Raw genomic sequence first — 25,181 nt, 5'->3', positions numbered from 1 at the left:
TACAAAAGGCACACACATTACTGCGCGTATTCCCTTAAGGCCATGTAGTGGGTGCATCGCTACTTGGAAAAAGTTTCTGGTTTAAAGCATGCTACCCATTACATAAATCACACACATTAGTTAGCGCATTCTGTTTAACACTCGCAGTGTTCGATGTGCGCACTAGGGGCAGGATATCGCTATCGCGTTCAACTCTTAAAGGCGAAGCTTAAGCGGCCCCCAATTTTTTCATCCTTTCATTCACCCAGAGCAAAACATAAGAGCGCTGAATTTCTCAACCAAGGAACGAGCACACAAATAACTCAGAAAAACATGCTGTTGCAGGGCTTAGTAAAACATTAATCGTTGTAATGAACAAGACACAGAGACAGCACCCGTTCCTGGGCCAAGCTGTTCTATTCTGTCCTCGTCTTTCTCTTCCTCTGCCCGCTAGCTGTCCCCGCGCCCCAGAGCCCCGGTGTCGATCTTTGTCATCACACTCGGCCATGACTGCAAAGCGCGCGGAGACGTCGACAATATTAAAGACGATAGTCTTTCTTGGGATACCTGAACGGAGAAATTTTGGTCTGTCTTTCTGTCTTTCTGTTTGTCGGCACGACCCTCGATTCAGCCACTCGGCCAAAGGTGAACCACTTGCCCAAGGGCCAGCCGTCTTGAACTGGTACGGCTGTTCATACTTGTGAACGTTGTCGATCAAAAAGTAAATATCATGCATATCTGAGGTGCAACATCACTAGGTAAGTATTAGGTGGCATGTTCCTTTAATAGAAAATGCATACATACGTAATTTTAAGGACCCTAGTTTCTTAAGCTGCGCTGAAAATGCGACAACGGTACCAATGTGGGCTTGTTGGTTCATCATAAACTGGCTATTAGCATAGCGCGGGAAGACACACGGACAAAGAAGTACCAGACTAACACAAGCGCGAACACAAGCGAGACGAAACAAGCGCTAACTGAAAATGCGACTACGCTGAAATTTGCCTTCTTCCGTGCTCTCCGCACGAGCTCTTTGTTGTGTTTCGGTTTCGGTTCTGTGTTGCACTGTACGAATGCCATGCGTTGGTGTCGAAAAACTTTAGTTTTGAGAAGGCCAAGAAGGTGAAAAAAATATTTAAAATATGAAAAAGCCGCGTTGTGGGCGGCCTTCAGGCTGCCGGTTGTGGGCGCCGCTCTGGCATTCCTGTTTTACCCAGGCGACGTGTAAATAAAAGAGTGTGTGGAGAGTACTCGTCGAGTGCGGACGTTTCTGTTGCTTCAGCGCTTCGCGCCAAACCGCGTGTTCGGGCTGGCTGGCGTCCCCGCCGGTCGCGTTGGTCACCGCCGGTCTTCGCCTGCTGCTGCGCCGGGACTACCAGCACGCAACACAGCACTCATGTTTCCCGACGTATTGCCAGATGGCGTCCATATCTTACACAGCGCCTCTTCTATCGTCTTTACACGACATTTGCAGCGAAGCACGCAGATACGCGGCCAATTTTTCAGGTGGACGGTGCTGGCTGAATCGCGCTGGTCGGACCCTACCACGCGGCAACTCGGTCAGGAGATCCGCCAGAAATGTGTCCGGTGGGCGACACTGGCTGTTTCGTCGTGGTCGGCCCCGACCCCGCTTCAGCATAGTTTGGTGGTCTGCTAGAAGTTTCACTGGCGGGCGACACTGGCTGTGTCGCGGTGGACGATGACCTCGGCCACGCTGCGACATTGTAGGGAAATTTCTCCCATTGGCCTGTCGTGCACGGAATTGGCAGTGTCGAACTACTCGAAGTTTCCGGCCAAGAGACTTCTCGCGAAGTGTCTGTAGTTGCTCGGGTGGGTGGCAATTACTGTTTCGGCATGGTGGCAGGCTTGCCTCGAAAAGCTGACGTTGGTCCCGCCGCAGCTCTGAACATAGTACAGCATGCCTAACTGTCGCGTGTCGGACTATGTGAGGTCGGGCGCAGTTGTCACGCTGGGTCGAGCTGGCGCTTCCTGATGAAGGGTCACGTGAACAAGATGTGTCCCTGGAGCGAGCAGTGTCGTCAACAGGGCAACTGGTTTGCGGTGCCAAGTCTCTGACGATAATGACGCCTGGCTGGCCAGGCATCTTGTTTGCGACATCTGGATGTCCTACTTTGTGTAGTGGCATGGCGTAGGTCGCGTTACTGGCGATCGTGGTCTGGTAGTCCTTATGGTCGTGTCGTTCATCTGGCACGACAGGTGGGAGCGCCTGTATATGCTCTGACGACGATGAACGACAGGGCAGTTTCTCCGTTTGTGGAAGGTCTGGCGGCGATATGCTCATGTCCATTACCGACGCAGAGTCCCTGACCTGCAGAGGAGGGGCAGGGCTGCTCCGGTAAGCGTCAAAATCAACGACGTACACCGTCGATGGACAGCAAGGCACCGTTCCAGCCTCAAGGTTGTGGCCCTCCAGAACTCCGCCCTCGGTGGAGCTCTTGGACGCACCGAAGGTACCGGGCAACAAGCCGAAAGCGGCAATCAGGGCTGCACTCCATCCTGCCCAGGACTGCTGCCTCACGCCTTCGTACCCGTGCCACGCCGCGGCACCTTCCCGAAGGCGGTCTACCGCCATGAACCATTTCTGCGCCTCCGTCCAGGCTTCGCGAGCTCCTAAAGCGTTGACGGTCGCCACCCATTTTTCGGCGTCGTCCTGGAAGCCGCGGAACTCCGGTAGTACGAAGGTAGCCTGGGATGGTGAAATGGCAGGCGCGAAACGGCAGAGTGTGTGCGCGAAGTCACCAAGTTGAATAGAGACCTGGCTGAGGGTAGACCGGAGCTCTCTACGTTGCTCAGGCGAGCTGGCCTCGAGGTCTAGCGAGGTGGCTACATCCAACATGGCGTTGGTTGCTGTCAGTGCCGGAATAATGGGAGGAAACAGCGTAGAGCTCGACGCTGTCAAAGCGTTGGCCGTAACGCGGAGTCGCGCAATGGTACGCCGCAGGTGCGCGGCGCTCTCCGATGGTTCGTGTGCGGAGCCAGTGATGTTGGACCAGCAGGCCGTGGTGGTTGGGCCCACGACGGCGGGCTGCTGGACTGAAGGAACTCGTACCGCACCCAAAAGCGGCTCAGGTGCCGATGGAGCCCTGAATGAGAGGGTGTCGCCACGGGAAGCGTGAGCGGCATTCCCGGGCAACGGGAGGCCGTTTACTGTCTTGGCGTCGCCGGGGTAAGCATGCCCTTGAGCCACCGAGGAGGCCTCGACGCCGTCCTGGGATGGTTTGATGGGTAGCTGTAGCAGCGGTCGGGCCACGGTGTCCATAACCGAGGAAGCGGGACGGCGTTCCTAGGATTGGGAGACCCGCGCTGCCGACGACGCGCGACGACAGGTGGCTTCAGCTGCAAGGTTCGGCTGGCGTTGTAGGCTGCGCCATTGTAATGAACAAGACACAGAGACAGCACCCGTTCCTGGGCCAAGCTGTTCTATTCTGTCCTCGTCTTTCTCTTCCTCTGCCCGCTAGCTGTCCTCGCGCGCCAGAGCCCCGGTGTCGATCTTTGTCATCACATCGTTTAGAAAAAAGAGTCTGGAGACTCTTCGCTGAATCTATCTATCTATCTATCTATCTATCTATCTATCTATCTATCTATCTATCTATCTATCTATCTATCTATCTATCTATCTATCTATCTATCTATCTATCTATCTATCTATCTATCTATCTATCTATCTATCTATCTATCTATCTATCTATCTATCTATGTGCCCCCCCCGCCCGTCTTTTTATCAGGTTTCGTTTATCTATATGTGAAAACATGCGAACGCACTCTGCGTTAGAGACAGCTGTACTTCAAGATCAAGAAATTGATACTAAACTAACAAGTAGCCAAGAATATGTTTGTTGCTGCTCATCTAGTTGTCGCTGATGTTGTTTGCCACTTTTTTGTCGATGCTGTAGTTGTTGCCGTTACCTTTATCGCGAGAAACGTTATATCCGTATAAAAATGGAGTGTGAGATTCCAGTGCAGCGAAAGAGATGCAGCATAGTCCTCATGACGCCTGTTTTGCCATCGCTTCTGTACTTGTATGCTTTGGCTTCACTTTGTTTTACTTCACAGTGACAGGAACCGGAAGCAGACAATAAACAAAAGTAAACAAAGCTGCGGTAAACAAAGGGAAGCAGAGCCAGGATTTTTACGGTATGGAATGGAGACTGGAGAGGTGCATTGGGGAAGGAGGGGATGGCGGGCCACAATTTTTCCATTTTCGCTGGAGGGTGAAGTAGTGCACTCTATGACATGACATTCCCCTATGGTTAGATGTGAATGAAAATAGACAGGGGTAAGTGCGCAGGAATAAATCATGTCGAGTGCTAGACCGGTCCCTGTGAAGCACGCTTAAAATAGGAGTCCCTGGTAAACACGACACCATTCTCCGTTCAAGTAAATACGGAAAGCGCGCGACTGTTTGAACAACCTGTCACGTCGAAAATTTTGCTATCCGCGGGCGTGACCTCCATAAGGATTGTATGGATGCTCCCTCGAAACCGAATAGACGACGGCTGAATTTTAGCTAAAGTAGAGTTAGAACCATGGTAGAGATTGTAAAGTGCGTACCCCTCTCGGAAGAGAGAATTCTGCGACATCGCCATGACACATCGTCGCCGCAGAAGGCCCTGGAAGCGCTACTGCACTTCTTGCGGTCAACCGGCCTTTCTGAACGACTGTGATCAGAACGGCCTTCCTGTTAGCGCTATTTTTATACTGTGCATATGGGAGTTTTCTTGTTCCTTTTTAAACACGATAGCCTTTCTAGGGAAACTCAGACGCAGAAATTTTGGTCTGTCTGTCTTTCTGTTTGTCTGTCTGTCACCCGATTCAGCCACCCGGCCAATGTTTAACCACTTTCTGAACGCCCAGCCATCTTGCACTGGTATCGCCGTTCATACTTGTGAATATTATGGATCAAAAAGCAAATGTTGCGCATACCTGAGGCGCAACATCAATACCTAAATATTAGGTGGTGTGTTCCTTTACTAGAAAATACATAGATACGTAATTCTAAAGACCCTAGTGTTTCTTGCGCTGCGCTGAAAATGCTAGTGTTTTTCGGGCTGCGCTGCAAATGCGACGCTGGGAGCCAGATGCGGCGATTCAACATAGAGGAGGAGGACTCATGTAGTACGACCGGGAGAAGACTATCGTCTTTCGACGACATTTGCAGCGAAGCACGCAGATACGTGGCCAATTTTTTTTTCTCTCTCTCTCTCTCTCTCTCTCCGCGCCTTCTATCCTACCCCTATTTCCCCACCCCAGTGCAGGGTAGCAAATCGTATTCTAATACCCATGACGACGTCACAACAAGAAGTAATTGATGTCCTTGGTCATGTGGGTTGTTGTACCACTTTTTTTCGCCTGCCGTGCTTCGCTCAAAGGCATCGCGCAGCGTGCCACTTAAGGCTTTCGCCTCAATAGGCGAAGGCCGAGCTCACCAACCGAGCAAAGCAGCCCCTAATAGCGCTTCTCTAATTGACCTCTGAAACTGGGTTCACCGCACACCAATTAGGCTGCTTTTGATTGGTTCAACACTTCGAATGACCTTGGTTTATATTTACGTAACTAAACCGCGTGCCTGCAGCCACCTTTTTGTTTTTTTCTTTCCTGGAACCAAACGCAATTTCCTTCTTTTTCATTGCGTCACAATAACGATAATAGCGAAGCAGTGTTGAAAGGCGTAATAAAAAAAAATAAAAAAACCGTCTCAGGACTGGTTCTCGAGAGCTTTCTGGGTATTTTTGTGGGTCTAACTGCGCAACGCGATCTAGAGCTAATTAGAGCGCTGCGCTAGAGTGGAAGCGCTTGCAACGGAAAAAGAAGGCGATTAAGTGCGCTCGTGCTAATGAGTGAATGCGGGAATTTCTGAAGAATACGCTCCCCGTTCTGCCACTTTACGTGCGAAGCCCGATTCTGGAGAAAGCTCACGGCCGATTCCACATTCTGTATGTCTATAATGGCGCGTTTCAGCTTGGAGCCCCTTACTCGACCGCGCTAATATAATTAAGGCTCAGCAATTGTGGCTGAATTTTTTTTTTTGTTTGTTGAATCTCGTATGTCAACTTTATACAACGCTGTCAACCTACTCCGAGAGTTTTCTGTTCGTTTTTTTTTCTATTATCGAAAAGAAGAAAAAAAAAACATATAAGAGGCTACAAGATTTTCATCTCAACGAAAGTGAAGTCTAACTCATCTGAACTCACTTCACAGCAAAGTAACCTGCGCGTGTAATGAAAAAAAAAACTTGAATTAAGAACCTCAGGTCAGAGGAGTGTAAAGAACTGGTATTGCAGAAACACATCATTAAAGGCTGAGAAAGTCAGGTAGTATATGCTATATTTTTCAAGCTTAAAAAAATGTAGTATTTAGTCGCCCAAAGAGGCGTAGATGCCTATCACGTATGCTGTACTAGAAGGTCTACGATAATTTTCACCACTTGAATTTCTTTTACGTGCACCGAAAATACGGTGCTTGGGTGTTCTTGCTTTCACCTACACTATTTTATAGTCCTCGTTATTTTTTAGTGCGTAAAAGGATCAACTGCGTATGCGAAAAGAGATTGCTGCCATGCTGAGTCGCAATATCTCGCTTAAGACAATTAATTGAGTATATAATTAAAATGTGTGGCCGCTTGCAAAGTTATGTCGACAGCTCCATGTTAAAAAAAAAATCCCTGGTAGCCAACGTTATTGGTAAGGTTTCCGACATTGTGTCCCTTATAATACATTAATATTAATCATATCTAGGCTACTATGAGCCAAAACAACAATATGAATATGAGCACGCCGTAGGGTGCGGCTCCACAAATTTAGACCATCTGGTGTTCTTTAACGTGCGCAGACATCGCGCAGTTCGCCGCCATCGAAATGCCGAGCACCATAACCAGCCGAGCACCGTAACCGTTACACCACCGCGGCGGCCGTTGTAACACACTGTGCAGTTAAAGACCGAACATAACACAGCAGTTCTATTGAGTGAGTGAGTGAGTGAGTGAGTGAGTGAGTGAGTGAGTGAGTGAGTGAGTGAGTGAGTGAGTGAGTGAGTGAGTGAGTGAGTGAGTGAGTGAGTGAGTGAGTGAGTGAGTGAGTGAGTGAGTGAGTGAGTGAGTGAGTGAGTGAGTGAGTGAGTGAGTGAGTGAGTGAGTGAGTGAGTGAGTGAGTGAGTGAGTTAGTTAGTTAGTTAGTTAGTTAGTTAGTTAGTTAGTTAGTTAGTTAGTTAGTTAGTTAGTTAGTTAGTTAGTTAGTTAGTTAGTTAGTTAGTTAGTTAGTTAGTTAGTTAGTTAGTTAGTTAGTTAGTTAGTTAGTTAAGTAACCGAATTGAGAAAGTCGATGTGGCATAATATGCCATGGCATGCCGCTACGTACCCTGCAATCAAACTGGTTCTATTTCACGACGGCACCATCACTCTGAAAATACGCCGGCGGCGTGGACAGCGTGGCGAAAGTGCGGCCCGCGTTTTGTCACCTGTTAAGCGACTATATGAATCCCCACTACTGGTCGTTTCTATTCAACAAGTTAATCTTGAGCGAGTTCGGAGCAGCCTTTGATTGGCTCCTCCATCGTCTGGCCGCCTGTTGAGCGACACTGGATTGAATCGCGACATCGATTACGGCTGCACCGAGAGCTTCCGTGGTTACTGTCGCCACCTTTGAAGTTCCTTTTCTTTAAGTTTCAAGGTTAAAGCGAAAATTATATCTTTAATGCTTTGTATAATGTATATTTTCTGACAGGAGGTCTCCTTTCTGCGGTGTCCTTTGGGACCTTTTTTCTGTATACCAATGTAAGCATGTAAATCTCTAACAAAAAGAAAAGTCGCATGGTGCCTTATGTATTTGCCTAAGACAAATGGAAAGCGAAAGTCATCCTTTTTTTTTTCCTTGTCAGTGAGTTGTCAGTGAATTATTACATATACCTAAAGTGCCCGAGCTGGGGATTACCATTGGGGGTTAATGCATACGTAAAATCGTAAAAATGTCATAAATCAGCAGCATCAAAACCAAAGAAATAGGATGTAGCGACATCGTGGTAAAAGAGACGACACAATTAAAAGAAAGTGTAAGGCATTATAAAGTCAACTGAAGTCATATTTAAAGAGATTTATGGAAAGTTCTTTATGTTAGAAGAAAAGTTTGGTGCAGATACTATTTCATCGGCAAGCAGATTCCATTCTTCAGTTGTTCGAGGATAGAATGAAAACTTAGAAACCTTAATACGACATTGGTAGGACCTTAGTTTTTTGGAATGGTCGCGTCTCTTAGATTGATAATGAGAATGTTTTAAATAAATTTTCTTATCGATTCCCGTGTTAACGCTGTAGATGTTATCTAAAAGCTTTAGCCCGACTATCTTTTTGTCTGGAAAGTATCTTTCGCCCCGGTTCTTCTCTTGTTTGCAAACTTCGAATTTGGCAGTCGTAGTTTCCCGTGATGAATCTTGCAGCTCTTTTTTTGAACTCGCTCTAACTTATCTTCAAGAACATTTGTGAAGGCGTCCCACGCTGCGCGTGCGTATTCTAACATAGGCCTAATATTAGTGAAGTACGACGTTTCATTTAACGCTTTAGCTGCATAGTGTATACGCATAGTACATACTGTATGGATTCCCCCCTCTCTCCCGAAAGCTTTCAGCAACCAACGCAGTTTTACGCTGCCTCCGGGATGGGGGGCATTGACAGCTTCGCGCACCTCACCTGGTTTTGCACTGCTTCCGTGATCGGCCGACGTTTGACCAAGCGACGTGACGTCACGTTATGTGACCTCTTAGTGACGTCTTCATGACGTCAGAAATTTTGGGTACCTGTGACGTCATGATGACGTCATCACTTGATTATTTTTGCATCACTCGTCTCCACGTCGATCGACGCCAATGGTCACTTTTCGCGTTTGGTGAAGCCCATAGGCGTGCGCATGGGGGGTGGGGGGGGCGGTAAGAGGGGGGGGAGCAAAGTCTGCGCCATACGTTAAGTTAAGAGGGAGGGCAGCGCCACAATGAACCTTCGCACCCATGGAGGAAGGAAAACTCAGAAGAGGCCCTATCGTATCCCAATGCATTGCGAAAAGTGTGGCGGAAGTGACGTCAAATTTATGGGGCAAACAAACCGCTATGCGGCAAACAAAACAGCAGACGCCCCGCGGCGTGCTCTCCGCGCTGCTTCGCTTCTGCGCAAATTTGTAGTCCCGGCGTAAAATTCAAGCGTTTTGTGTGGTTTGCATGCAGTGAAATGTTGCAAGCAGATGTTTACCAGGCTTTCCGTGCGTGGCAGGCCCGAGCGCTGCGTGCTGAATTTTTTCGTGGAGCGTTTTTCTACAACAGTACAGAAAGCACCGGTACGTACCGTAATCAATAACATTCGGCCCCTGCATCATCGTATTCGAACTGACCTAGCAGTGACTTACGCATTCTGCTGGGCGTTAGGCCTTTCTTTTCCTTTCTCGTAGCCCGATTTCCAGATCTATTGCCCGACTAGCGGTTCTTTGCTTGTATATATGGAGTGAGCGTATCTATTCGGCACAACGCCGACCTAGTAGTTGACGTAACTTCACGTCGAAAAGAGGTCACCGCCGTATTGTATATGCGATCGTGCACGTATAGATTGTAAGTACAGTGTGCACACAGCTACTAGCACGCAGCAAGCGCACACCGCACAATACATGCATCACGTAGTCCGATAACAACAACAAAAGTATACTGCCCTTCCGTATGAACGACACAGCCTCTAAAAACGCGATATGATGCCTTCGGCGCATGTTATATACGGCGTATCAGACGCCAAAAACAAAAGTTCACGTGTGTGCCGAGTTTACATAATGAGTAAGAAGCAACAGAGCGCACATCCGAGAGCTTCGCATGCAGATACCGTGCATTAGTGATCAGCAATGAAGCGAACGTATACGTACGCATGAAAAGCGACACCCGCCACTTACCGCAGTGCATGCGATCTGCACCGGGTATACGTAACAGCTGGGCATTGCGTAGCTTTCCTAAACAACACACAGAAGTAGCAGAACGCGTGAATCAACTGCGCCGCTTGCACGGCGAAAAAAAAAAAAAAAAGACTGCAAACGTTTCGCGACTCGCTCGATGCGCGCATGCGCTTGCAAACGACCCGACGGAAATCGCTAAATGTTTAGCTGCTCCTTCGCTAGGAGGCGATGCGGGTGTTTGCGATGCGGAGGCTTCACGAATGTGACGTCAGGGCCTCTCCTTAGTATTCCTTCTTCCATGTTCGCCCCCCTGAAGGGGAACGCTGCGCACGCCTGTGATGAAGCATTTGAGGCTTTCACTTTAATAAGTTGAACCTAAACTGAAGGAAGTCAGCCTTATAAAAGGCAGATGCCGACGATATCGTTTGTATGTAAAGAACGCCGAATTAGCAACTGCTAGGGAACGGTCACACGAGAAACGTAATTGAAAGAAAATGAAACTGCAATAAATGATAGCGGTTATTTATTATATATCTCTTTTCATCTTTTTATCCCTTCCCCCTTTGCAGGGTAGCAAACCGGACGTGCGCCTGGTTAGCCTCCCTACAATTGTCTGCTTCTCTCCCTCTCTCGTTAAATTTCTTGCGTTCGACACCTTCAGAAGTAGACTACGTAGCTAATGTTACGCCCGAATCAACCGCTCGATCAATCAAATGTTTTCTGACTTCGGTGCCTGTCTGTTCATTCCCGAGGTGTCAAGACCATCAGCCGGAAGACGAAACTGGATCGGACGTATGCTTAAATCAGGCTCTCTAAATTTGCGCCATCAAAGACGCATCTCTGTCGACTCAACGTCAACACGTACCTGAAGGGCTAAATGAAGCTGAAGTCTTCTTAACGGTAGTTCGTTAAACATCGATAATCGGTTGTGTTTTTAGCCGCGAAAAAAAAAAACTTAACCGCCAGTAGGCCTGAGCGAGATGCGCGTAAGAGGGGGAGGGGTCTGTTGCTTTTCTCGAAAATTCGGTGCTGCTAAAGAGTGTAACGAGCAAACAGTCGCTTCTTACTATCAGTGACCTCCTTTTAGCGGTTTTGGCGGACATTTTCCACTGACCCTTTGTGGGGTGGTCACTTTGCGAATTGAACACAGAGGGCCCGAACGCTTTGAACACAATAACCACCTATCCCATTTAGCTCGAAACAGTCAAGTGTCGCCTCCGAATATCGGTGTCTTAGAGAAAAACGAAGTTACAGAGAACACTGTCAATGCACCATCCAATCGCTACCGCAAACTGAAGCGGAAACTTTCTAGCAGCAAATTGTAAGACAGTGCTAAAGATAATTTGTAATTGCATCCATTAACGAGGCGATGCAATTTGTAATTGGATGCAATTTGTAATTGCATCCATTTCCCACCAGCGAGGGAAAACAATTTTTCTCGTATTAGTAAATTACTCTTTCACGATACCAGAAACACCAGGCTTGCCGCTGTAAAACGCTTGGTAAGCGAGAAAACGCGCAGTAAAAAAAGCGCTAGTTGCGACGCCACCTTAAGATTCCCACGCAGTCGCCGTAACGTCATAGATTTTGACGGCGTCCACTAAAGCCTACGTAGTTCCTAATCGGTAATAATGAAGTACATTGTCTTCTGAGGGACCCAACGATTTAAAATACCGAGTTTCAGGAAATTTCGTTGAGACAATGTGGCCAAATTACGACAAAAAAAAAGCATTTCGAAATCCGTGACGTCACCATCGGAGATTTCATCGGGATATTTAAAAACGAAACATTTTATCTTGAGTTTCTCATCTATTAATAAGGCTATGCTGGGAAATCAATGACAAAGGAGTTTTCAGAGAGTAAGTTATCAGTCTAAACTAGTTTATCGTCACGCTCTTGTGTCCCTTTACCCAGCATGCCGGAATACAAGTCACACAGCAACAATGGAACGCTCGAGCGCGGCAGTGAATGACCGTATCGTCGCACGAAATCCACATAGCAAAACCTGGAGAACAAAGAGACAACAAAAAAAAATCCTTAACAAAAACTCCCGAAGCGTAGAAGCAAAATGTAATATGCTTGACGAAAAGGGTGGCAGCATCGCTGTGCGATGGTTATAACGACGTGGAACGGGCTGTTTTTAGTTTCCTTTAGATTCCCCCCGGTGTAGGGTAGCTAACCATAAGCTGAACTTCCGCGCTGCACTTCAAGCACGCACGATTATATTCCCTAGACCCAGCTCTCAGCCTCCGAATTCCTCCAGGATTTCGCCAAGGTGACGCTACCATTCTGTGCGGGTTATGGTTGGGCTTCGCATTTACCTATGCGTGCGCGTTCCCCATACGAATGGCTGACACCGCAGCCTGTGACCACTGCGGCAGTGATTAAACGACTCAGCATATCCTGTTTGGGTGCCCACAGTACTGTTCACAGAGACAGTCACTTTTGCAACACGCTCGATAGGTTGGAAGACCGAGCTCTCTCGGAGGAAAGAATCCTGCGCCATTAACACGACTTAAAGGAAAGCTGAAGTGGTTTTAGAATTCGGGAAAACTTTGTTGTTAACAAGGACCAACATTATTGTCGACGATGGCGTAATTTTTTTCGCTGTTGTGGCAGCAGCAGCTTTAAAATCCGCGAAAGAAAAGTTCGTTTTGCTCCGCCCACGCGAACGCGCCGAAAGTGTGGGCGTGGCAATGAACTAACCGGAACTACGTCATAGTTGGTAGTTTTGGCGGAGCCGTGCAGCACTGTCAGATCTCCAACCGTGGCCTCCGTGACTACTTCCGGCTGTGCGCGTTGGTGGAACTGATCTGGAAGCCCATGCTTTAACAGAGCTGATGGCGCCGACGACGCGACACATCGAAGATGACGTCTCAGCCATCACTCAGCAGCTCAAGAAGCCCTGTGCTGCAGCCGCTGTTCTTTTTTTTTTGCCAAGAAATGCTATTTGCGTTCACTTTGAACTCTTACATTGGTTTTCGAATTCAGCAGGGATCAAACTATGATTACACATTCCAAAGTAATTTTTTTCTTAAAGTGCTTCAGCTTTCCTTTAACGTCCCAGAAGAAGAATGTCCAAGTTCTACTCGGCTTTCTGCGGTCAACAGATCTATCAGAACGGCTCTGACTGGAACGTCCCGCCAGTGTGTGCACGTCTTCATTTTTCTCGTTTTTATTTTATATATATATACCTCTCTGTCCTCTTTCCGACCCCTATTTCGCCACCCCTTGCAGGGTAGCGAACCGGTTACCAGGCTAACCTCCCTGCCTTTCTTTTTCGTATGTTTCTCTCTCACTCTCTCACCGATAGCCTACCTGCATTTCCCGCCTTTTTTCTTAGTCTCTCTACACCTGTCTCGTACGACAAGAAGTTAAAGGCCCCATATTTCGCAACCAGCATCACCATCTTCGATCGTGTCCTTACAGAAGAGAAAAAAAAGATAAGAGAAACGTATACACATAAGATAAGAAAAGAAAAATAACTAAGAGAAAACATATCCGATAAATGCGTTCACAGAGAAGTAACATAAAGGAAATTGCACTGTCAGCCACGCAAATGGAAAGTAACGGCGTGCACTGATATTTGTAAGGACACGGTGCGGGTATTCTTACAGGGTCCCACGTGGCCTGGCCATATTTTCTGCTTTAAACGGACTGCCTCGACACAGGCCATACTGTACCAAACCTCGTGTCCCTGTACACGCAAGCCAGCTCAAAGGTTTGTAAACACACGTATGCATTGTCGACGCGTCAATCATGCACGAAGCCTAGATTCAATCAAGTCGAGGAACGAAAAAACGAAGAAGAGGGGTTTCGCGAATAACTTGAAGCGAGGACAAAGCAAGAAAAAAAAAACGAGGACAAAGATGAGGCACAAACACAACAGGATGAGCGCTGGTATTGTGTTTACCCCTTATCTTTGTTTTAGGGCGAAGCACCTTAGGGCCTCGCCTTGTCGGCGTGTCATGTCGTCGTGACGGTCCGTCGTAAACGGGTATGGGCTACAAAAAGTGGGTAAATCCCACTACTCGCCACCGGTCTATTCTACGCATATTATGAGTTAAAGGTTCGTCGCTACTGCCTAAAACATTCTTTGGCTTAGAAGCAGTGTCAATATCCCCGACAAAATTTCCCAAGGTGCTCAAGTTTCTTATGTAAAACCAGAGACACAAATGTGATTCTCTACAGTAAAGTCATCTATTTGAGACACCACTTTTTGAAACATATATGCAAAGTGATGGTGCGTTAGTGGACCGGTGGAGAGTAAAGCAGTAAAGAGTAAATATTTTGCTGTGGGAAACACAGGCGCACACTGCATGTTTCGTCCCTCCACAGGTTCCACGTTAGTGGATCTGAAACACCATTCCCTACATGCTTCGCCCCTCCCTAGGTTTCTTTTTTTTTCTCGCTCTCCTTCAAGTTATTCGAAAGAGGAACCGACTCACTCAAACCATCAAGTTGTGTTAATAGGTGTTTCATTTTTCTGTTACCTCGTCCATAAAGAGAGTAAGAAAAAGCGTAGGTTCGTTGATCGGGTTGAGAATCGCTTAGCTTTTGGTGTTTCGTGAATACTCATGCGGCCATTTGTAGACGTGTAGCTTGCACCTTTCGTTTATATCTGACGATTGACCGCTCTCTCACATATGGAAGGGGTCGAGCTGAAAAAACAGAAAATAAACTCACAGGGTCCCATATGCATTCGCCTAAGACGATTCAACGGCGAAAGCCGTCTTCTTTTTCTTCTCAGTCGATGTACTGATCCTCCACGCCCCCTTCCGAATGTTTTCTGCACCTAACGTGGTTTTGCACGGCCTCCGGGATCGGAGGCATTGCAAGCTTTCTGCATCTCACCTGCTTTCGAACTGCCTCCCTTATCAGTCCACCTGTCACTAAGTGACGATGACATCATCGTGACATCATGTGACGTCACGTTATGTGAAGTCACCGGGATTTCATGACTCTGTCAGAAATTTTGGCTATTTGTGATGCCGTGATGACTGCATATGGTGATGCCATCGCGTCGTGGTTTTCGCATCACTCGTGTTGTGGCCGACTGTCAATTTTCGCGTTTTATGAGGCATCTAAGGCTTCCCCCATGAAAAATTAGCATGTGGTTTTTAGATGCGAAGTATCTTAAGGCGGAGCTCAATCCGGTGTTGGTGTGCGGCGTGACCACCCTTACTCCGCATCCGCATACCCTCTCCCCACACATCCTCTCCACTCCCCCTCACCATTCCCCCTGTCCTCTACCTCTCTCCCCTTTCCCCTCTCCACTCACCCTCTCCTTCCCTCTCCACATTCTATCTCCCCTCCCCCTGTCTAGTACCCCTCTCCACTCCTCCCTCCCCTCCTCCTTTCCACTCTTCCTCTGAAACGCAGGCTAGACATGCCGAAATTCTCTCCTGCGCAACACCGCGATGAGCTCGAGCGCATGCGCGTCCCCTCCCCTTCTCTCTCCTCTCCTACGCTGCCCCCCTCTCGCCCGCCTGTCGACCGCGTTCCCCGCTCACCCTGTGAGAATTAACGGCCAGGCTAGATGGAAGATACGACGCACGTAGCGTGCCTCTTCGCATTCCACGACGTGAGGTCGGTAGCATGCCCAACGAACGTCAACGGAACGCGATCGTGCAAGTGTTCCGGCTTCGCATCGCCTCATGGTCTCCTTTAGCGGGAGATGGTGTAATTTTTTTTGTTAAATCGAAAGGTTTAGATGCCTCATCAAACGCCGAAATTTACAGGAGTCCCGCGTCGCGCTCGTCCTGTGTGGTTCTTCGTGCGTCTCGTCTATTTTGCGCTGTTTTTACCTTTTACAACGTGTGACGAACTAGCCCAACGAAAAACACTTATGTGAAGTCATCATGACGTTACATCACGTGACGTCACACGATGACATCCTCACATGACATCATCGCTTAAAGGTGGGCCTATCACGGAGGCAATGCAAAGATTGGGGGACGCTTACGCTTCCCCTTTAAGAGTTGAACGCGATAGTGATATCCGGCCCCATCCTTGTCGTGCTCTGTTTCGCTTGTCAATATGTTCAGTCGCCCGGGCTCTCTCTCTCTCTTATCACACACACACACACACACACACACTCGACATACCTATAGTAAAGGTAAAGGTTTCCGCCGTCTTCAACAGCACTCGTATGACAACAGTGTACCCACTACGCGTGTGTAAGAGAATGCGCTCACTAATGTGTATACCCTTTGTAATGGGTGGCACGCTTTAAACCACCAGCAATTACGCGCGTGAACCTTTTTTCGAAGTTGCGATGCACCCACTGCGTGTTCGTAAGGGAATACGCGCAGTAATGCGTTTGCCTTTTGTAATGGGTGGCCGGCTTTAAGCCACCAACTCGTTATGCAGTTCACATGGTGTGACGCCGGACGGCAAAATACGCTTGTACCCCATTTTACTGCGATATTACATATCGTATTGTGAGACCTGTACACAGGACGCGTACGTTTCTGAAGCATTAAAGTTCATTTCAGTGCAGTTACAAGCGATGGAGTGGCTCTGTAAGCGCGAAAACAATCCGCTGTAGTATCCCAATCGCCATGCCAAAATCCGCAACTTTTCTGCCAATTTACTTTACATCCCGTGCATAAACACGGAGGCGTGGGCCTTGTTCAGTTATTTGTGCGCCAGATTGTGTCTAGATTTATGTTCCTCCGGAATGTGCATGATACCTTTTTACGCACGGTTATACAAACTAGGTTACGCAACAAAATTCCAGAGTTTATAGTATCGTCATGTAATGATATGGGGGGCACGGTGACCGGATTCTTGCGTAACGTCTTATTGCCATATAGAATGTTGAAAGTTAGATTTTCTCTAGAATACTTGAGCAAAGTTTCAAAAAAGAGACTTTATAAAGATCTAATCGAAGTCCTCCTCCCGACACCTAGGTACCACTTACCATATCGTGGTTGCCCAGGACAAGACATTTTAAAAAGGGTTAAGGAAATGCCAGTAACGCCGGCTGTCAAAAGTTTCTTTTTCAAATTGCATGCTGTAATTGCACTTCCCGTAAAAACATGGCTTCAGGGAAAAGGCATCTTCGTTCCTTGAACAACCGATTGCCTGGTATGCCAAAAACCAGAGGATATCGAACATGCCTTTCCAGATTGCCGGGATGCGGTATTTGATTGGGACGTGCTCCAGCGCACTCTAAAGAAAGAACTGCATCTGGATCCTTATGGCATAAGGTTCATACCAATAGAAAGCGCATATAACATGATAATGATTCTGGGTTTTCATGGATTGTGGAAAACACGTATGCAGGTACGCCAAGCAGATGTGCATGTAAAATCTTCGAGAGACAATTTCATTGACACTGTTGTGCAAATTACGGAGATTTTCAGAGCCCAGCCTGATCCACCAGACTGGGTCACTATACTTGACGTGCTCAACGATATGAAAAAGTTATAGACAAGGCAGCGTTGCATCAGTGTGTCGCTTATGTATTTGTGTGTATCTTGATCTTACTGTATTTTTTGCACCACGCAATAAAGAATAAGAAAGAGTGGCTCTGTGGTAGAACACCTGGTTGCCACGCAGACGGCCCGGGTTCGATTCTCACTCGAACCTAAGATTTTTTTTATTATTTGTTTGATACAAGATGATGATTTTTCGCTCCCAACCAAGGACGCCGACACAGGAATTTCTGCGGAACGAGCTCTTTAACGCCATCGCGTTAAAACCACGTTAGGTGCGGAAAGTTTTCGGTGGGTGGCGGGGTAGGATAATAACTCGACTCAGAAGAAAAAGAAGATGCCTTTCTCCTTCGAGTCCTCTAGGTGAATGCGTAAAGGACTGCTTGAATTCTTTTTATGTTTTTGGTAGTTCCTGTCTTGTCTAAAGACGGTAAACAAGTCCGGCTAAACTAGCGCAAGGTACCTCCAGCTTTCTTTTAGGTGGGGGGGGGGGGGGGGGGGGGGTGATGTTTTTTATAGGCGTGTAGGTGAAGAAGACAAAGACGTTGTTCCCAGGGGACCAGACGTCGTCGTCTATTCGCTCGCCGAGCGAGCCAACGGGAATCGATAGCGGTTAAACCTAGTCGCTGGGACTCCGGGTTGAGCCAAGAAACTTGTAATGAAAGGTACACTAGGAGACAGCGAGAAGTGAAAAATAACTCGACAAAACAGAGGTTCGGAGAAAGGTGTCTTCTGCGCATGCGCCCTCGCGCTCTTCCTCAGAATCCCGCTCCCTCGTTCACCTTATTTCGCAAACGTTTGGCAGCGCGGTGTAATTAGCATCGTGAGCATAGGTCGTACATTTCCCGGTATCTATTGTTTAGCAGCGCAAACACCGAATGACACTTTCGTCCCACTATCAGGCATATCCGGTTGAGCCTTTTCCCGGATTTCCGAATATTTACAAAAGTCTTTGAAAAACTTGGACGACGCTTGATCTTCGCCTTCAAAAGTCGAACGCGATAGCGTAATCAGGCCCCGTGCGCATCGCTTTCTCATTTCTTAGCCTGGCAACGGTTCTCGGTGCATGCCTCAACCGTGCCGTAAGAAAACAAACGATTGCGCGCGTAGCATTGGTCGTTTCAAACTATCATAGAATGACTGCTGCAAGTACAGTTGTTAAATGCCCACTGCGCCATAATTCTTCCTTTTGCGAATCAGCGAAGGGTCCAGTACGCGTCCGTAAGGCAACACGTGAACCTACGCAGCCGCTCACTTAGTTGATGCTATTGCAGGTGATGATGATTAAAGGGGTCATGAACCACCCCTTGGGCTTGGTGAAAAAACATAACCTGCGGAAAGCTGGCACGGCTATGAACTGATCTGCAAAATATTACAGTCGTGCGCGCCGCGTAAAGGCCACAAGCGGAGCGCGAAGTTGCCGTTTCCTCAGGCACCCTCTTTTCAAAGAGAGGCCGGTTCTCACTCTCGTCGGTGGGCGGGGCGTCTGCACGTTGACGTCACGGAGACATAGCATGCTTATTGGCCGATAGCCGGATGAGATGCGCTTCTTGCCACGGGGTGGCAATAAGCATGCTATGTCTCCGTGACGTCAACGTGCAGACGCCCCGCCCACCGACGAGCAGCGTTGCATGCCAAGCAGCGTTGCATGCGTTAAGGAGACTCCTTCCACTACGTGATAATCATATAGTGTTTTTATTTATTTTTCTTTCCAAACAGTTTCAAGCAATAGCGTGGCTCTGTAGTAGAACGCCTGTTTGCCACGCAGACGGCCTCAACCGTGCCGTAAGAACCGAATATTTTTATTATATATTTTATTTGTATCTTTCTCGATTTTTCTTTCGCGGACAAGATGATGATTTTTCGCTCACAAATAATGACGGCGACGCTGATACCGGAATTTCCGCGAAACGAGCTTTTTAGAGTTGTCGCGTTAAAATGGAAATCAATGGTTCTGGAGCAAGTTAACAGCTCTATTGAATGCGTGATATCGGTGCATAACTTGAATTGAGGGCGAATTAACTGTGACGATAATTAATAAAAGTAATTGATCGAGTCATTGAAAGAGCCCAAGCAGCTGGGATCGTTGCGGCAGCTGGCGGAGAAGATACAAACCGGGCGCTTCAGAATTTTCGTTAAGCATCTAACCGTTATCCTTTTACGCGAACTTCTGTGACTTGTTTATGCGTCGCTGCTTATGTGTCACTGAGTATCTGACACGCCTCAGTGAACAGCTCGGACGCCAACTCGGATCCTCTGACACGTTCCAGTGGCCAGCGCTACTTCAAACAATAATCATAACGCATAGAACTAGTCCTTACCAATTAAGTAACCACCATAAGGTAGATTGATAATTGCATCCACGTCACCAATCACCTAAGGATGAATGGTTCAGCCTTTTTTTTTTCTGCTTACACGGGTGAAGGTCTTTTAGAATGGGCAGACGCTGAATCCTTAAAGGGACACTAAAGAACAAAACGATTTTTCTCATATTAGTAAAGTACTCTTTCACGATACCAAAAACACCACGCTTGCTGCGAGATGACCCTTAGTAAGCGAGAAAACGCGCAAAAACAAAATGTAAGTGGCGACGCCACCTTGCAGTTTCCGCACCATTCGCCGTGACGTCGCATGTTTTGACGGCGCCTACTAGGCACTACGTAGTTCCTAATCGGTAAAAATGAAGTAAATTGTCCTCTGATTGGGTCATAGACTTAATATACCAAGTTTGACGTAATTCTGTTGAGCCAATGGTGCCAATATACGATAAATAAACTTTGAAATCCGTGACGTCACGCGGGGAAATTTCGGCGCAAAATTTAAAAATGAAATTTTTTAAACTTGATTTTCTCCTCTATGAATGAACCTATTATGGCTAAATTAACGACGTTAGAGTTCTCAGAGCACAATTTATCGATCTAAACCAATTCGTTGTTTCTCTTGAGTGTCCCTTTAACCCTTTGTTTCCCAGCATCCACATATGACGACAAAGCTTATCAGTGAAGTGGGATCAGGCTAGCCTGCACATTGCCTTAAAAACCTATTTGAAATGTTGGTACTGCTTCAGCAATTCATAAAAACATCTGTATGTGCCCACCTCTGTGAACATACAGCGGTAAGTGCGCACTAAACAATCACGTTCTTCTCAAGTCGCCTGTAAAGGCGTATGCCAGCAATATTTTCATAAGTTCACTCTAAATTCGTAAGAGTTTTTAAATTATGTGGCTTTACTCGAGAAAAGGATAGGTTTATATTGTTCTTGTGTGAGTCTTGTTGCACTGTGACCGACCAAAGTTTTGTAAGCTCAGTTGTCGCTGCGGCGTCCACGTTTGTGGACGCCAGGCATACCGAGTTCGTGTGGTATGCCTGTGGTGCCCGCTTGGTTGGTGCGCGGCTCTACACAAAACGTTACCTACAGTATAGCTATATACGCCGTTTAAAAGTTCTGTTTAGAATTCATTTGCTTTAATTCGGGACGTGGATTAAGCGAAGAAGACATACATGCCATAATTTTCGAGCTTTCTAGCTGATGTGAATGTTTCGATTGGGAGAGCACCGATAATTAGCGCGTTGAAGAATAACCATACACAAGCAAAGGCCTCTTGAACAATGCTACTGCTGATGGTGAAAGCATTCAGTTTGAACTTAACCATGAACGCATCGGTAATGATCATCAACGACGAAAAGGATGATGACGAACGCGCTGAAATGGAGCTGTGCGCAAGCAAATGGGCCTTGAATGTGGATAATGATTATGGTGATGAAAGCGTTCAACATGAGTACTAAAGCGTTGATGATGGCGATAATGGACGATGATGATGAAAGGGCTCAATCAGATCCGTTAGTAAGCGACCACGTGAACTTTTATGACGATGATGATAATATTAATGATGAACGTGTTTAACTGATGATGAAGGCACCTATTATGGTAAGTAGTGTGGGGATCACTGATAACCCTCGCCCTCGTCCACACCGGCGATGACACCAAGCGACAACGGAGGCCACTGCGCATGGACGTCCCTCGATGCCCGAAAGCTTCACAACCAAACGCAGCGAGCGGCCAAGGGGCAGTGGTCGGTGAACTTTCGTGGAGTGTGCTGGTGTGCGCGGCGTGCGGTCCGCCGAGGCCAAGGTTAGCGGGACCGACACGGAAGTTCTGCGTAGAAACTGTCTGAGTTTGTTCCATGTTTGCCCTTGCCGCCGTAACGTTTTCTTTAAAGTGTTCTCTCTACTAATAAATGGTTTTAGTTAATCCCGCTGAGCGCCCATTCCTTGGAGTAGACGGCGGACCCCACAGTAGTGATGACGATAATGGTTAATGCGTTGAAACAGAGCCCTCGGCAAGGGAAGTTCCCACCTGCGATGAAACAGGATGATGGACCTAATGTAACTGGTGTTTACAGCGTCCACATACACTTGTTTTCTTCTAGAACTAAAGCTAAATTTTCCAGGTTTTAGGTTTATTCTCACTTCCGTGTGTACTGTTATAGCATATACGCAAAAAAAAAAAATATTTACTTGTGCAACTGGATTGGCTGTGGGATACAATGAGTTAACGTCGCGTAAACTAGGACGGTTACTGAGCCCAGGTTGTGCGAACTACGAAAACTAGAAAAGCAGATTTGCTTTAACAGAGCAGCAGCAAACTTAAAACCGATAGTAACGGATTCACGAGTTTAAAGTACAGCCCGCGAGGGTATCAGCCGTGTTGAACTAAAACGAGACAAAGTGAGCACGTTGCCTGGATCAATCACCTTGCTTCCACGGACTAAACGAATTTTTCCGTCAACAGCACTACTTTCAAGGATAAGAATGTTCTGCTTCTCCACAAGTTATTTGGTGCAAAGCTCCTCTGAGTTGCAGATCTCGCTGGCGGCGGCAGCGGCATAGTTCGCCAAAAACGCGGCACTGGCAAGCGTACAGACACGGGGGTGTGCAAAAAAATGTGGCCCTCGAAAGGGCGCCGGTCACATGCGCATTTGTGCGCGCCATTTTCCAATAATTGACGCTCTCTCGATCGTGGGCTTGTCGGCGATCAACCGTTACTGATATGGCAAAGCGATCTTTTATCCAGGTGACTTGCCATTTCAAGTTAAAACATTTTGTTGCTGGCTGGTTATGAACGCATGACCATCGTTGTTGCCTGCAGCAACGGAAGTGTTGCGCTGCTAAGCACGTGAGTGAAGGTCCAATGCCCAGCACGGAGGAAGAAAGCAGTTGAGAGAGAGCATTGCGTAGTTCGATAGAAAGAAGAGAGAAAGAAAGAAAGAAAGAAAGAAAGAAAGAAAGAAAGAAAGAAAGAAGAAAGAAAGAAAGAAAGAAAGAAGAAAGAAGAAAGGAAGGAAGGAAGGAAGGAAGGAAGGAAGGAAGTAAGGAAGGAAGGAAGGAAGTAAAGAAAGAAGGAAGGAAAGAAGTAAAGAAAGAAGGAACAAAAGAAGTAAAGAAAGAAGGAAGGAAGGAAGGAAGGAAGGAAGGAGGAAGGAAGGAAGGAAGGAAGGAAGGAAGGAAAGAAGTAAAGAAAGAAGGAAGGAAGGAAGGGAAGAAGTAAAGAAAGAAGGAAGGAAGGAAAGAAGTAAAGAAAGAAAGAAGGATGGAAAGAAAGAAGGAAAGAAATTAGCAGCTTCGCACTAGGGGTGCCAAGCCTGAAGTAAGTGCGGAGCTGGGCAGCCTTCTTGGTTTCTCTCAGGTTTTTCATTGTTTCCTCCTCTCTTTCTTTTGCTCTTTTTCAGTTTTGTTTTCTGTCCTTTTTTCTCTCTTTGTTTCTATTCATTTCTTCCCCTCTCTTTGTCTATTTCTTTCTCTTTCTTGCTCTTTCTCTTTATTTTTTCCCTTCTTTTTTTAAGATATCTGCACTTATCATCATCAAGGCGCTCGAAGAACAAGGGGAAGAAGATTCCTCCTTGGCGCGAGCGAGCTCTCAATATGCTACAGATGGCTATGCTGTTCGTGGTTTTGCCTGCGTTACGCTAGGCTACGATAGCATGCGACAGCACACAACAGGCCGGGCACCTAAAGTGCTCCGCACTTAAAAGAAAGAAAAATAGCAGGTCAGGCCCACACACGCCAAGTTTCACTTGACCGCACTTTCCTGATATGGGAAGGGCGCTCCTAACATTTTTTAGCAGTATTACCTCGAATCAGCGGGCTGTATAAACCACGCACACATGTGCACGCTGCAAGCGCACCGCCCGGCGATAAGGCAGCCATCTCCATTGTGCCATATGGTCAAGCCATGCGGTCAACCAAGCAGGGTAGAAGCGAAACCCTTATTGGCTGTAGTCGATACGACATGCGAGCGTCTTCGTCGCCGGATGCACAAACAATGACACACTAATATCTCGAGCGAAATAGCGGAAAAAACAACACCGGGGCAAAGCGAGAGGGGTTGTTCAGCAGGCTGCTTGACAAAATAGAGAAAGAAAAACATCACAAACATTGCTGCAAAGGCAAGACGATGCGCGGTCCAAACGGGACGCACTGTCTTAACGGGACGCAGCTAAGAAATCGGCGGACGGGGCAAACTGCGAGAACAGCGAAAGCAGCAAAACGGCCGGCGAAGAGGAGCGCCGGCGGCGGAAAGAACACAAAACGACTCCTGATGGCAAAAAGAAATAAAATAAAATAAAAAAGCGTGGCTACGGAGAGGGGAGCAACGGCGGTCAGAACAAGGGAAAGGGCTATAGGGAGACCGCGAATAGGGTCTCCGAGTGAAAGACCGCGGAGGAAAGAGCCGCGCAGTTAAACGAGGAAGAGGCCAAGCAAACGTTTCCATCGAGAGTGTGAGGAGAGTCGCCTTAGGAGAGGGTGACACTAGGGAGAGTTCGCGGGAGAAAGGGAGAAGCGGCGGTGGGCGTGGGAAAACGCGGTGGGAGAAACGTAGGTTGCGGGGGAAGGATATTCAGGGATAGCACGGGGAGTGAGAGGTCCGGTGGGGGAGGGAAACGAGTGAGAGTTTCTACGGAGGAAGTGAGAAGGGGGCGAGGGTCGCGAGGGAGTAAGTCGCGGAGCGGCGAGCGTGGGATTTCGGGAGGCCGATAAAAAGGGGAGGACTCGGGCGCGGGCAGACCCCGGCCCGTGTTGCTTTGCTGGTCTCGCGCCGTCAGCGCGCGCGCGCTCTCTGCACACACATAACACACGCGCCCGCCGCAGTGTCTGCGAGAAAGCGCACCGCACGCTTGCCTGCATTTCGCCTGCCGGCCCGTATCTTGTACTCGCTACAAACGACTCCGCTGACGTCGTTACGCTTCCGCCGCAAAGTTTTTGTCGACTCGAACCGATACCGGCCGTTCCATCTACTGCTGGACGTTTTCACCGGGGCCCCCCTGCCCACTTTGTGTTGAAACAGATTGTCCTGTGTCCCGGAGAAAGAAGACACAGTGAGACGAGAGATCGAAGGAGCCTGACTGTGCGGTAACACTACTTCGAGAAATCGCGCCTTTCCTGAGTGCGTTGTGAATTTTCTTTGTTGTTGTTTTTGTGCTTTCCCTTTATCGGTCGGAGTTTTTTGTTTTGCGGAGCCGACGCGGGTGCCTCCTACGGGACGGTGCCTCGGAGCGAGTTTGTCTTCTCCAGACAGGTGCTGGCCCTTATCGACTGTGCCTTGGTCCCACACTCGTTGGTTCCTGTTTTTTTTATCTTATTTTTGAACTTCCCGGTGACTTGGTTTCGCGAAAGGAACATCCGTGTTTTTGATTTGGAAGACATTCAAGAGAATCTGTCGAGGTAAGTTTCTTTCTTCTTTTGTTTCTCGACTCCTTTTTTAACTTTTTACCTGGAGTAATCACCACACGTGCTACCGGTGGAAAGGCAACCGTCGTTTTATGTCGTA

The 25,181-nt window shown here is 47.6% G+C and overlaps 1 protein-coding gene across 1 annotated transcript in view; it reads left to right on the top strand.

Moving 5' to 3' along the window:
• The window catches only part of LOC119401544 (uncharacterized), a 236,189-nt gene that overhangs the window by 17,354 nt on the left and 193,654 nt on the right, over positions 1 to 25,181 (top strand). The gene's annotated exons all lie outside the window — the stretch shown is intronic.

Source organism: Rhipicephalus sanguineus, chromosome 8 (genome assembly GCF_013339695.2).
Source record: "Rhipicephalus sanguineus isolate Rsan-2018 chromosome 8, BIME_Rsan_1.4, whole genome shotgun sequence".
Lineage (NCBI taxonomy): Eukaryota > Metazoa > Arthropoda > Arachnida > Ixodida > Ixodidae > Rhipicephalus > Rhipicephalus sanguineus.
Note: the sequence above shows the minus strand (reverse complement) of the source record. Positions and strands in the feature narration are given on the sequence as shown.